We start from the raw sequence: 12,143 nt of genomic DNA on the forward strand, positions 1-12,143 counted from the left end.
ATTTAACGGCGCCTTTCATGTCACCCAAGGTCACCTTACAGAATAAAAACAAACAATACAATACAGGAAATATAATAGTAATACAGTAGAAATTATAATACATACACACATACACAATACATACAAATAGACAATCAAGGAGCAACAGTACAGATAACAGTATGGTGGGAGGTAGTGTGTGGTGACCGGTCAAAGTGAATGGGCAAGTTTAAACAGGTGAGTCTTGAGTTGCGTTTTGAATGTGGTGATGGAGTCTATTTGTCTTATGTATGGGGGGAGGGAGTTCCAGAGTCTGGGTGCCGTACAACTGAAAGCTCGGGCACCCATGCTGCTAAGGTGTGAGGTGGGAGTGGAAAGAAGTCCAGCAGAGGTTGAGCGGAGGGTACGGGAGGGGGTGTAAATAGACTTAGAAGTCTGGTGGGTGGCTCTGGCACTGTTTTAGAATGGTTTTACTCCTATCTCACTGACGATTCTTGAAGATTTCATAAAGTAAATTATAGGGTTCCCCAAGGATCAATTTTAGGCCCATTACTTTTTAATGTATACATGTTGCCACTTGGGGATGTCATCAGGAGACATTGCGTTGGTTTTCACTGCTATGCTGATGATACACAACTTTACATCGCTGTGTCTCCTAATGACATAGAACCAGTTCACATTCTCTTAAACTGTATTTTGGAGATTAAGGCTGTGTCCCAATACTCCCCCTCGCCCTCGTTTTCTTCACTAACCCTAACTTTTGCGCGTTCCCGTGAAGGTAGTGGTGTCCCAATTCCTCTTTTCACCTAGGGGGAGGGGGCATAACGAGGGCTAGGGGCTGAGAATAGCCCCTACGGATCGAGGGATTTCAGATGCTGACTTGGCGAGCGAGGGGGTATGAAAATTTCCCAGAATGCTTTTGCCGTAGGCTCTGCATGGATTTGACTCGCCGACCGAAGGCAAACAGGCAGACTCGTCTCAGAGAAATACAGAGAAATAATCCTGTGACTCGTCAGATTTGTTTTGGATGTTTCTGATATAATAGTCTTCAAAAACCACAAAGTAATCCAGCTGTTATCTGGGTAATTTACACACTTTCAGATAAAGTTGCAGAAGATCACGCCAGAATAAAGGGATTTATGGTTCCGCGTTACACCAACGCAGAGCCTACGGCGTAGGTTACGTACCCTACGCCGTAGCTCTGCGTCGATTTAACGCGGACCCAAACTCCGGAGCCGGCAGACAGAAATCTCTAAATTTCGGAGCAAATTTCTTAACAGGCGTAGCTACAACTGTTAGATTTCATCTATTAAACCAACATCTTCCTGAATGATTTATTTCAGCCAGCGTAATTCTCAACAGAGCTGCGTCCCGGGAGAGAGTTCTCTCCCGGGGCTGACGGAGCAGCTTGACCCGGCGGACACGTCTCTTCTCGGGCTGTGAGCTGAGGCTGCTCCCCGGGGGCGGCGGCTCTTCTCATCTCCGAAAACATCGGGTCAAATTTCTTAACAGGCGCTATTTGGATAAACTGAGCCCCGGTTGCGGATCTTAAGGTTACCTTTATACCTGAAAAAATATTAAAACTTAATAAAGTGCCATATTAACAGCGCTACAGCTGAAATTAAAACAGCTTTTGGCTCTCTGCTTCCTGATCAGGTTAGGGATGAAAACGAAGGGGAGTATTGAGAATTGGGACAGGCACCTGGGCCAAGTGCCCTAGATCTCAAGTGCCCTAAAATCTCCCCCTTCTTTTTTAGGGGTTAGGGAAGAAAAGAAGGGCGAGTGGAGAAAAGAAGGGCGAGTGAAGAAAAGTAGGGGGAGTATTGAGATTGGGCCTAAGTCATTGATGGCGGATGGATGGCAGATAACTTCTTCCAGCTTAGTCAGTCCAGACCTGAACCCCATAGAGATGCTGAGGAATGAGCTGAGGAGAGCTTTTCACTCCAGCTGAAGCAGTTCTGGAAAGAGTTGTCCAGAATCCCTCACGAAAGTTGTGCAGTTTAAATTCAGAGATCCTGAGGGCTGTCATTCCTGGCAAAAGGTTCAATATTTTTTTCCACATGCAGTGTGAATTTTTAATGTGTGTTTAGTAAAGATACGAGAAATGATAAGTGTCTGTTATCTGACTTAGATTAGTTTAGATAATATTTCCTAGCATTTTAACTCAAAAACTCTTAATTTCCAAGGGTTTACAGTATATGTTGCTGCATTTTTGGTTTCATTATTTCAAAGTGGCAGTTATCGTAATATAATATCCATCGATTACCCTATTACGGGTCACTGGGGTCTGCTGGATCATATCCTGGATCATATCCTAGGTGAAAGGCAGGGTACACCCTGAACAAGTTGCTGTTACATTGCAGTCTTTACGTAACATTTATGGTCAAAAGCATGCATCACTTTCCTGTCCGTAGGACTCCCCCCTCCATTCACTGCCTTTTGTTCCTCATATGTAGGAAGGGGGATATCTTGACATGGTTGTGTGACACATCTCACTTTTTCCAGAATAAAATTTGTTTTTGGTGACAGGAAGAAAGTTTTCGTGTAATAGGAAGTCAGTGAATTGCTGTAATTCCTCCCTCCAAGCTACAGAGTATAATTACAAGTATAGACTTCATGTTTTTGATCCACATCACCTGAGGGTCAATAAAACCACGACAGAAGGCTCTGCGTCTCCTTCAATGTTGCTTATGAACAGAAAGGCAGACTGATGCTGGGATAGAAGGAGTTTGTCTTCCATCTAAATGATTTCTGTTTTTATTGCCTGAGTTCCCGCTGCAGCTCCTTTGATCTGTGGAGGAAAATTTGACTTAACGAGGTTGTTGCATCCTGCCCGTTGTTGGATTCTGTTGGTTGGATGAACACTATCCAAATTGGTCAGAAAATCCAGTTTATTTGAAGGAGGAAGGGCCTTCTGGCTCCTGATGTCCTGCTTTATGTTGCCACATGCAATTACGCAACATAGTAAAGTGTACTCTTACCACGGACTTGCAACTTTTGACCGGGTGAAAAAAGGACACGCATATGAAGGGAATAATTTCGATTTGCCCCTTCTCAACCTTTCCCCGACCCTGCACCTAACCTGGGGCTTGCTGATTGGGCCGGAGCTTCGGGAGGTGCATGCTGGCCTGCGGTCCCCACCCCCGGTCATCCAGCTGCTGCTTCCACCTGCCTGCGCCTGCCCCTTATGAGCCTGGTCCTGCTCAAGGTTTCTTCCCTCCTAAAGGGGAGTTTTTCTTGCCACTGTTTATGTAATAATTGCTCGGGGGTTTATGTTTATGTTTATGTTTATGTTTATGTTCTGGATCTCTGGAAAGCGTCTAGAGACAACTTTTGTTGTATAAGATGCTATATAAATAAAATTGAATTGAATTGAATTGAATTTCTGCACCTACAGTGGAGCAAATCCAACCTTTCAGCTTGTGTAAGATAGATTTAGGCTCAGATTGCAGCAGTCGGTTTTAGAGACTTCTAAGAAGAAAATAAAGCCCAAGGGGCAGCACGGTGACTTGGCGGTCAGCGCTGTCCAAAAACATGTAGAGTATACTAGGTTAATTGATGACTCTAAATTGCCCATAAGAGTGAGTGTAAGTGTGTGTGGTTGTTTGTCTATACGTAGCCTTCCTGGGGCCTCATTTATCAACCGTGCGTACGCACAGTTGTGTGCGTAATGTGTGCGTAAGAACATTCCCACGCAAAGTATGGCGTTTATCAACCTGTACTTGTGCATAGGAACGTGTGTAAATTTAAGTACAACTCCGACCATGCGTAAACACAAAACTTAGTGGTAGAACAGTGAAACTACAAATAGAAGCCATTAAAAGAGTCACAGTGTTCAGCGATCTCAGACTTCACACATGTTCCCCGTTTCCTCCAATTAATAAAAATTCTCCATTAGTAATTTAGCAGACACTTTGAATAATTGGTGTGACAGCTATAAAAGACAGCTGTGGCAGGACGACCTGAAAAGAAAATACAAGTACCATGGCTTATCTTGCACTGTTGGAGGATTTGGAGAACCGTGTGCTCCGAGGGAGCGCGTTTTCAAAGAGCGTGCTGATCTGTTCAGTGAGAGCAGGTACCGCTTCCCCAAAAACATTCTGATGGATCTATACCGTGATTTACAACCTATGTTGGAGTGGGAGACAAAACGCACCAAAGCCACCCCAGTCACATCCAGCTCCTGTCCACCCTGGGATTTTTTGCCACCGGAACATTTTGACATATGCGGCATTTCGCAGCCGACACTAAGCAGAATCATGCCGGCAGTGTTGGATGCAATAATTTCTCTGGCCCTAATTTACACCCAGTTTCCATAAACACATCACCAATAAGTCGAAATTAAACGAGGATTTCACGCCATCGCCGGATTCCCAAACATAATTGGAGCTATAGATTGCACCCACATCGCAATAAAAGCACCATCACATAATAAATTCAGTTACGTGAACATGAAAGGATTTCATTCAATCCATGCACAAATAATCTGCAATGCAACTATGTCTCTGTTGCCCGTCGTTGCCCGGTGGTCTGAACGCACGACTCATTTATTCTGAAGAACAGCTCTGTTAGTGTTTGCACCTCCAAGCAGGAGCTTTTGACTCCAACCAAATCTTAATTTATATGGATAATCTTCCAATAAATATATCAAACATGGTCAACATAATTATTTTACTAGGTAAATATCACATACATAAATGCAAATGGAATAAAAGCAAACCCTCCAATGTAAGCTGTACTTAGCGTCTCTAAAACTGATGTGTGAAAAAAACGATATTGCCAAAAGCTTGTCTTTGTTTCTTCATTTTTATTAATACACTTCCCATAGTTTGTCGGTAAATGTATCTTCTTTTTTTTTGCTCTCAACCCCCCCAAAATTTGAATATCTGTAGATAATTGATTGTTTCGTTTCATGTGCCCTTTATTGTACACCCTACAGAATTTTGTTCAATAAAAAACAACCTCCTAGCAGGAGATGTTGTTGCTCCATATATGGTCAATTGGAGGTGCAATGCAATGCAAATGACCCTCACCCTGCACGAGCACGACAGTTAAGAACAGGTGGGATTCATCATCACTGATGTGCATACGACCGGTGTCCGCACGTTTGATAAATTCAGATTTTTTTGTACTTACACACATTCTAAATTTCATTCCTACGACAGAATTTAGAACCTTTTCTACACACGGTTGATAAATGAGGCCCCTGGATTGTGACCTGTCCAGGTAATGCCCCTACCTTTCACCTGAATAGAGCTGGGATTGACCCCAGTTAGCCTATAAACGGATATATGGGTGGATGGGGATGGATGGATGCAAATAAAGCTGTGTGAAAAAATAATGCTGCTATCATTTTTTTTCAGAGCGTAGTACTAACAGCAGGGAGTTTTCTGTCATTATTTATGGATTGCATGAAAATGTGTGTGAATATAAATCATGAAGATTCATAGTTCATGTTAACAGCTGCTTTAAGCTAACCAGACAATCACCAAACCACCATCAGTCAGCGCTCCATCATCGGTCAGAATTTGTGGATTTTCTTTTGGCTGAGCTCCACAGTAAAAAATGTTCTAGCTTTCCAAATTTGTATATTTTACACAGTTGGCTGATTGCAGAGCATCTCTAGGTTTGTTTAGAGCTGATAATTCAGCTCCTCTGAATGGTATTAGACCATAGATGAGACTCATCTTCTTACAAACAGACATTTACCTACATTCATGAGATCCAAGCAACAGGGAGCTTGTTCACATAGAAAAGCAAAGGTCCTTGTAACAAGCCCTGTGGTATACCTCCATTTGTACATGAGAAAGAATATAAAGCTGCACACGTTTGAATGTCGAAATCTTAACACCACAGATTGGAAACCTGAACATACTGAATACTCCTCAACTTCAAGCAAGTTGGTTCACTCTTCACTCAGTCTTTTCTGGGCTGCTGAAGTAGCAGACATAGCATGGCTCCTAATGTCTTTAAAAATAAATAGCTCTTTTGGGTCGACTTTAAAAATAAATAGCTCTTTTGGGTCGACTTAAACTACCAATAGATCACTTTGAATGGCACTCTAGACCTTTTTGACTTTATAACCATATAGAAAAAGATATTCTATTTATCAACCGGCATTCTGAGGTTTGGGCTAGGAAGAAAAGTGTTTGGGAATTATGTTCACATATGACTTCCTCTAGCATGGAAAAACCTGTGGATGATGGGACCAACTTTCTTCTTAGACAGTGATTTCAAGAAGTGTGATGACACCGCCCTCATTACAGATCTCTGGAGGGGATGAAGTGAACAAACTACTGAGTTAACAATCAATTCCCTCGAGAAATACATGGTTAAGCTCTTTACCCAATCATGAAGCAACAAAGACAAAACAATAAAATGCGTTGGACTAGTTCTATTTCCTGTCTGTGTTTTTGTTATTGTAAGTATTGCAATCACTTAAAATGGTCTCATGGAACGTGTACGGCTTCAGAACTGAGCAAAAAAGACTTAAAATAATTAATCAATTAACAGAACTCATGGCAGATATCTGCTTTAAGTTAAACTAAAATCATTTAAACACATCTGATCAGCATACAGTAGCAGACAGAAAGAAGTCTCAATATTGGTCAATAAAATTATTACTTTTGTTCACATTTCAACGAAAACGGACTCCAATGAAAGATGAATTATCATCAATGCTTCCATCAATCACAATATATTGACTTTGATCAACATTTCTGTCCCAAATAACAATGCTCGTTCCTTTTTTCATCATTAACCGATTCAACCAACATAATTACTGCAGGGGATTTTAACAGCATCATTAATCCAAAACTACATCGCTCAAATTCACAGAAATTGGCAATCAACTGAAACAATTCTATATTTCTATAAGAAAGTATTTCTATAACACATAGTCTAGATCAGGGGTCGGCAACCCACGACTCTAGAGCCGCATGCGGCTCTTTAGCGCCACCGTAGTGGCTCCCTGGAGCTTTTAAAAAAATGTTTGACTTTTTTTTTCCTTTTTTTCCTTTTATCTCTTTTTTTTCTTTTTTTCTTTTTTTTCCTTTTTTCTCTTTCTGTTTTTCTTTTTTTTTCCCTTTTTTCCTAATTTTTTCCTTTCCTTTTTTAATCTCGACATTTCGACCTTTTTCTCGACATTTCGACTTTTTAATCGACATTTTGACTTTTTTCTCGAAGTGCATAATGAAAAAAAAAATCTTCCCCAGTTATAACTAATATAGATACATGCAGGAAGTTTTGTCTTCATTCTAAAGGCTGATTTATGGTTCCGCGTTACATCAACGCAGAGCCATGTAGAGCCACGTACGGTGCGCGTCGCCACAAACCCTACGCCGTAGGCTCTCCGTCGATTTAACGCGGAACCATAATTCAGGCTTAAGGCTTTTCATTTTTTGCGGCTCCAGACATATTTGGTTTTTTTTGTGTTTTTGGTCCAATATGGCTCTTTCAACATTTTGGGTTGCCGACCCCTGGTCTAGATTATCAGTATTGCTCATATTCCTTACCCGCCACCCCTCCTCGTTGTCACGGTTCGCTCCAGTAGTTTTGAAGCAGGTCATTTGCCACATTGCTCTTTTGCCTCCTCTGCCCTGCCAAGAAGACAAGCATGAAGTGGCGAGGACCACTCTCACATATTGATCCTATTCAGTGCTTAACATCATGAACATGCTGACAGATTTCTACAAATAGCCAAAAATCCCTGAACAGTACTTTTCTTTGCTCACGGGCAGGACGGCCAGTCCCCGTCTGTGGTCAGCACCGTGACACTGTCAAACACACGGACACTGCAGTGAGATAATAAACACATTCATGTCAGTGTACATTTAAAATATACTGTGTTCTTTACTAATTAAAATAATCAATGTTCAATTGATATATAACAAAAAGTACAATCCACCTTATCATAACCAGTGACCAAGCCCCCATGTGTCTGTTCATCAACATAAAACACATATGAAGATGCCAACAACAAAATATACAGTATTTGAAATCTGCAGCTAAGCAGATATTTTAATGTAAAGTTAGCAAATAAGGGCTCTGTCTGTGTGTGTGTGTGTGTGTGCGTGTGCGTGTGCGTGTGTGTGTGTGTGTGTGTGTGTGTGTGTGTGTGTGTGTGTGAGTGTGAGAGTAAATGCTGGTTCTGACCGTGTTCGGGAGGCTGATTGCAGTTTTTGTGACGAGGGTTTTGGTCTTTCAACACTTTCAACATTTCAAATGTTTATAGTTGTCCATTGTGAATGAAATATGACTTGAAAGTTATTGTCATTTTCAAAGTCATTTTGTTTTTTTATTCTAATTTTATGCAGCTCCTCAATTTTTTTTGGAACCGCTGAAGTAACTCACTGCAGATTTCTGTTTCTCCTTCAGCCTCACCCCGCTTGAACCGAAGGGAGGCACCTTTGTCTCCATATCACATCAGAACAAGAAAGCACAAAACGCTCACTTCAAGTAAAAGGGGAGAAGGGTGTACACTCCATCGGTATTTGATGGTCATTCGCTCTGTTTTAAGGTCATGCTGTTATACTCTTTGTGAAATCAACTCTTTCAATGGTTCAAGAGCAGAGAAAGCAGCTTTCAACTTTCACCATTATACTCCATTTGTGGAATAGGGAGCTAATTAGACGTGAGCCTTGAGTCGAGGTGGACCTGCTGACATCTGTCAGACTATCTAATTGCTACATTATCTGCAATTAAAAAAAAAGCTAAAAATAAATATGGAAAAGCAGCAGGGATGGCTTTTATTGCGTCACGCGTTTTCATCTTGTTCTTGTACAAGTTTGACGCGAAGCGCTGACTCATGAACCTGACAGATGCCGAGAAAACTATTAATGAGTCGAAGCTTTGACTAAAAGGCTGACATAAAGAACACATTACTTCAAGTTTTAATATACTTTTGAGGTTCACTTACAGTGGTTTTAGTTTTTAAACACGTGGCAAGAGTTTAGATCCCTTTTTGAATTAATTGTAAAAATGTAATTTCATAGTTTTCCCATCTTGTCTCGGCTAAAGAGCACGCCGGTCAACAACCCATATGACCAACCGCAGAGCCGTCTGGGAGATTTGCGAGGCCCTGTGCGGAATGGCCGGGGGGGGCCCTCGCGCAAAATTTTGGGGTTTTTCGGGTCAGATCGGGTGTCTATATGCGCAATTTTAACTCTCCAATGATCAAAATACTGGATACCTTCCCCTGCCTCATCATCATTTGGCTTGCCTCGACGCGGGCCCCCACGGCTGCTTGAGACCCGGTCGGATCGGTGATTTTTGTAAAAAATTTATCAAACGAGCCTTTCAGAGAGGCATTAAACTCTTCCATTTTCTTTAGTTTTTTTCTTTTTTCATCCCCTGATGGAAATTTCCTGAATCTGTCTCGTTCTCTCAACATTGTGTGACAGTTTGTTCCAACTCCCCCCGTCTGGATCAGAGCAGCTTGTGTCTGCGCTTGGTCTGATCAGTTGTATTGAACAACAGACACGCGCATCATTGCACATATATTTATTGATATGCACAGACTAGTACACATTTAGGTCTGTAATGGAACGTGACTGTTGATATTTATAAGGGAAAAAAGGAAAAAAAAAAAAAATTGAAAAAAATTGAAAAAAACAAAAACAAAAAAAAACGCCCATATGGCCCCTTGGGGCGCAAGGCCCCGTGCGGTCGCACATACACCCCTTGCGGCGGCCCTGACCAACCGTTAAAGTCATCCTGGAGCTTCTCAAAGGTGAATATTTGATCCGCTCCTCTATCACCTGAGACTTTTTGGGAATAACAACCAAGTCGAATGAGTGAATAGTGTTAAATCTGCCCGGCTCTCAGTGCACACTGCAGCTCTCCCCTCTTCTCACACGGTCTAAAAACCGTCCTATCGATGAGTCCTTTTGTCAGATTTCAGTAGAAAGTCCAATTATTGTCTATTTTCTCCTCCGTGGTTTCACACGACTGCACAGACTAACCGGCAAAGACGACTCACTGATTCTTCCTTCTCATCTCCCCCTAAGTGTCTGACAGCAACCAGCGAGTAAGTCCGGCTGGATCACTAATGATATGCTCACATGCATGTCATTAATGTGACACCTACAGTCATGTTCTAATCTACAGCTTTGTGGGCATGAGTGTAAGATCATTATAAAGATGATCTGCCTGTTGTGCAGCAACAAAAGAATAAAAAAAGACAACGTCATGTGGGAGACAGTGACTCAGATGCTCGGGGACCAATCTTTGGCACCAATAACTTCCAGGAATCCTCCCCTGCATGACTCTGTCGTCCACACCGCTGGGCTGTCGTGGACTGTTTTGACATGCTCACTGAGGCCAGCCGGGTCTGCGATGGGGCGTTTGGGTTTGTTGTGTTTCCCAGAGCCCTGCAACGGTTAGACACCGGGGAACATCTGGTGGTACTTTCACTCCTGGGTTTATTGTCTAGTACAGGGGTCGGCAACCCGCGGCTCTAGAGCCGCATGCGGCTCTTTAGCGCCGCCCTGGTGGCTCCCTGGAGCTTTTTTAAAAATGTTTGACCTTTTTTCTTCCCTTTTCTCTTCTTTTTTTTCCTTTTTTCTCTTTTTTTTCTTTTTTTCCTTTTTTCTTTTTTCTTCTTTTTTTCCTTTTTTTTCTTTTTTTCTTCCTTTCCTTTTCAATCTTGATATTTAGACTTTTTTCTCGAAATTTTGACTTTTTTCTCACCATTTCGACTTTTTCCTCAACATTTTGACTTTTTTCTCGAGATTGTACTTCAACATTAATTTCGACATTTCAACTTTTTTCTCAAAATCTTGACTTTTTTCTCGACATTTCGACTTTTTTCTCAACATTTCAACTTTTTTCCCGAAATTTTTACTTTTTTCTCGACATTTCGACTTTTTTGCATAATGAAGTGCATAATGAAAAAAAAATCGTCCCCCAGTTATAACTAATATAGAAACATGCAGCATGTGTTGCCTTCATTCTAAGGCTTATACAAGACTTTTCATTTTTTGTGGCTCCAGACACATTTGTTTTTTGTGTTTTTGGTCCAATACGGCTCTAAAACATTTTGGGTTGCCGACCCCTGGTCTAGTACTTTGAATGGTTTCCACTTGAGAATAATCTTTTCCAATGTTGAAAAGGGAACCATAAATTGCTTTTATATGGTTTTATAACTGTTTAAAAAAAAAAGACCATTGCTTTTATATTTCCCTCTTGGCGTCACATTAGCTCCCATGAATGGTTAAGACCAGCAAACAGCAGAAGCATCTGCATTTGCACCTGCTGCTGATCCGTTCATCAGGGCTGATGGCTGCTGCTTAACCTCTCTTATCCTCTGGAGGCAGTAAAGGTACCGACCTTTGCACTAGACTCTACAGCGCACGTTTTGATCCACTGCCTGTCCTCGAGTATATGCACCTGTTTTTTATTATAGCAATATTAACGTTGAGGGGAAAAAACGGACGGTGTTTTTTCTTTCATTAGTCTCACTCTGTTCTCCTCTTCTGACACTGATTTGACCTTGAGCTCACCGACCTTCTTTTCCTACAGAATTAACACTCACACGCTTATAAAAGAAATTTTGATTGGCAGCCCGTCAACCCTGCAGGGAAAGTTTTTCCATTTCCCACTGGCGCATCAGGGATTACCGCTTATGTTTGGGGAGATGTGTTTCTCTATATTTATTCTTTCCTCAGAGATGGGAACATGTGCAGACTGTAAATACAAATATCTCTTTTCCAGATGATAAACAGTGTCTATCTGTCTTCATCTCTTCAGGGTGAAGCATTTTGTTCAGTCGGAGAGAAAAAAAAAAAGAAATCAATCCCGAGCAAAGCCCAGAATCAGCCAGACATTCGCATTGATACAACGGCTCATACAAGCGAAAAGGCCAAATCGAACATCAGCGGCTATGCTGTGCTCACATGTACCATTTGGACCAATACGAGCTTCCTTGGGCGCAAACTGGATTTGTCTTTTCTGCACAGGCCTGGATCTGAGCCAGGATGTGAGGAGAGCAGGTAGGGTTAGGGTTAGGGTTGCGCGATTAATCGATTTTAAATCTAAATCGGATTTATTAATCAAGACGATGTTAAAAAAAGGAAAATCGGAAAATCGATTTTTTACTTTGTTTGGTCAAGAAGATTGTTAATGTTGTCACTTTACTAAACTCAAGGAGGATTTACAGTATCTTT

Source organism: Cololabis saira, chromosome 11, assembly GCF_033807715.1.
Source record: "Cololabis saira isolate AMF1-May2022 chromosome 11, fColSai1.1, whole genome shotgun sequence".
Lineage (NCBI taxonomy): Eukaryota > Metazoa > Chordata > Actinopteri > Beloniformes > Belonidae > Cololabis > Cololabis saira.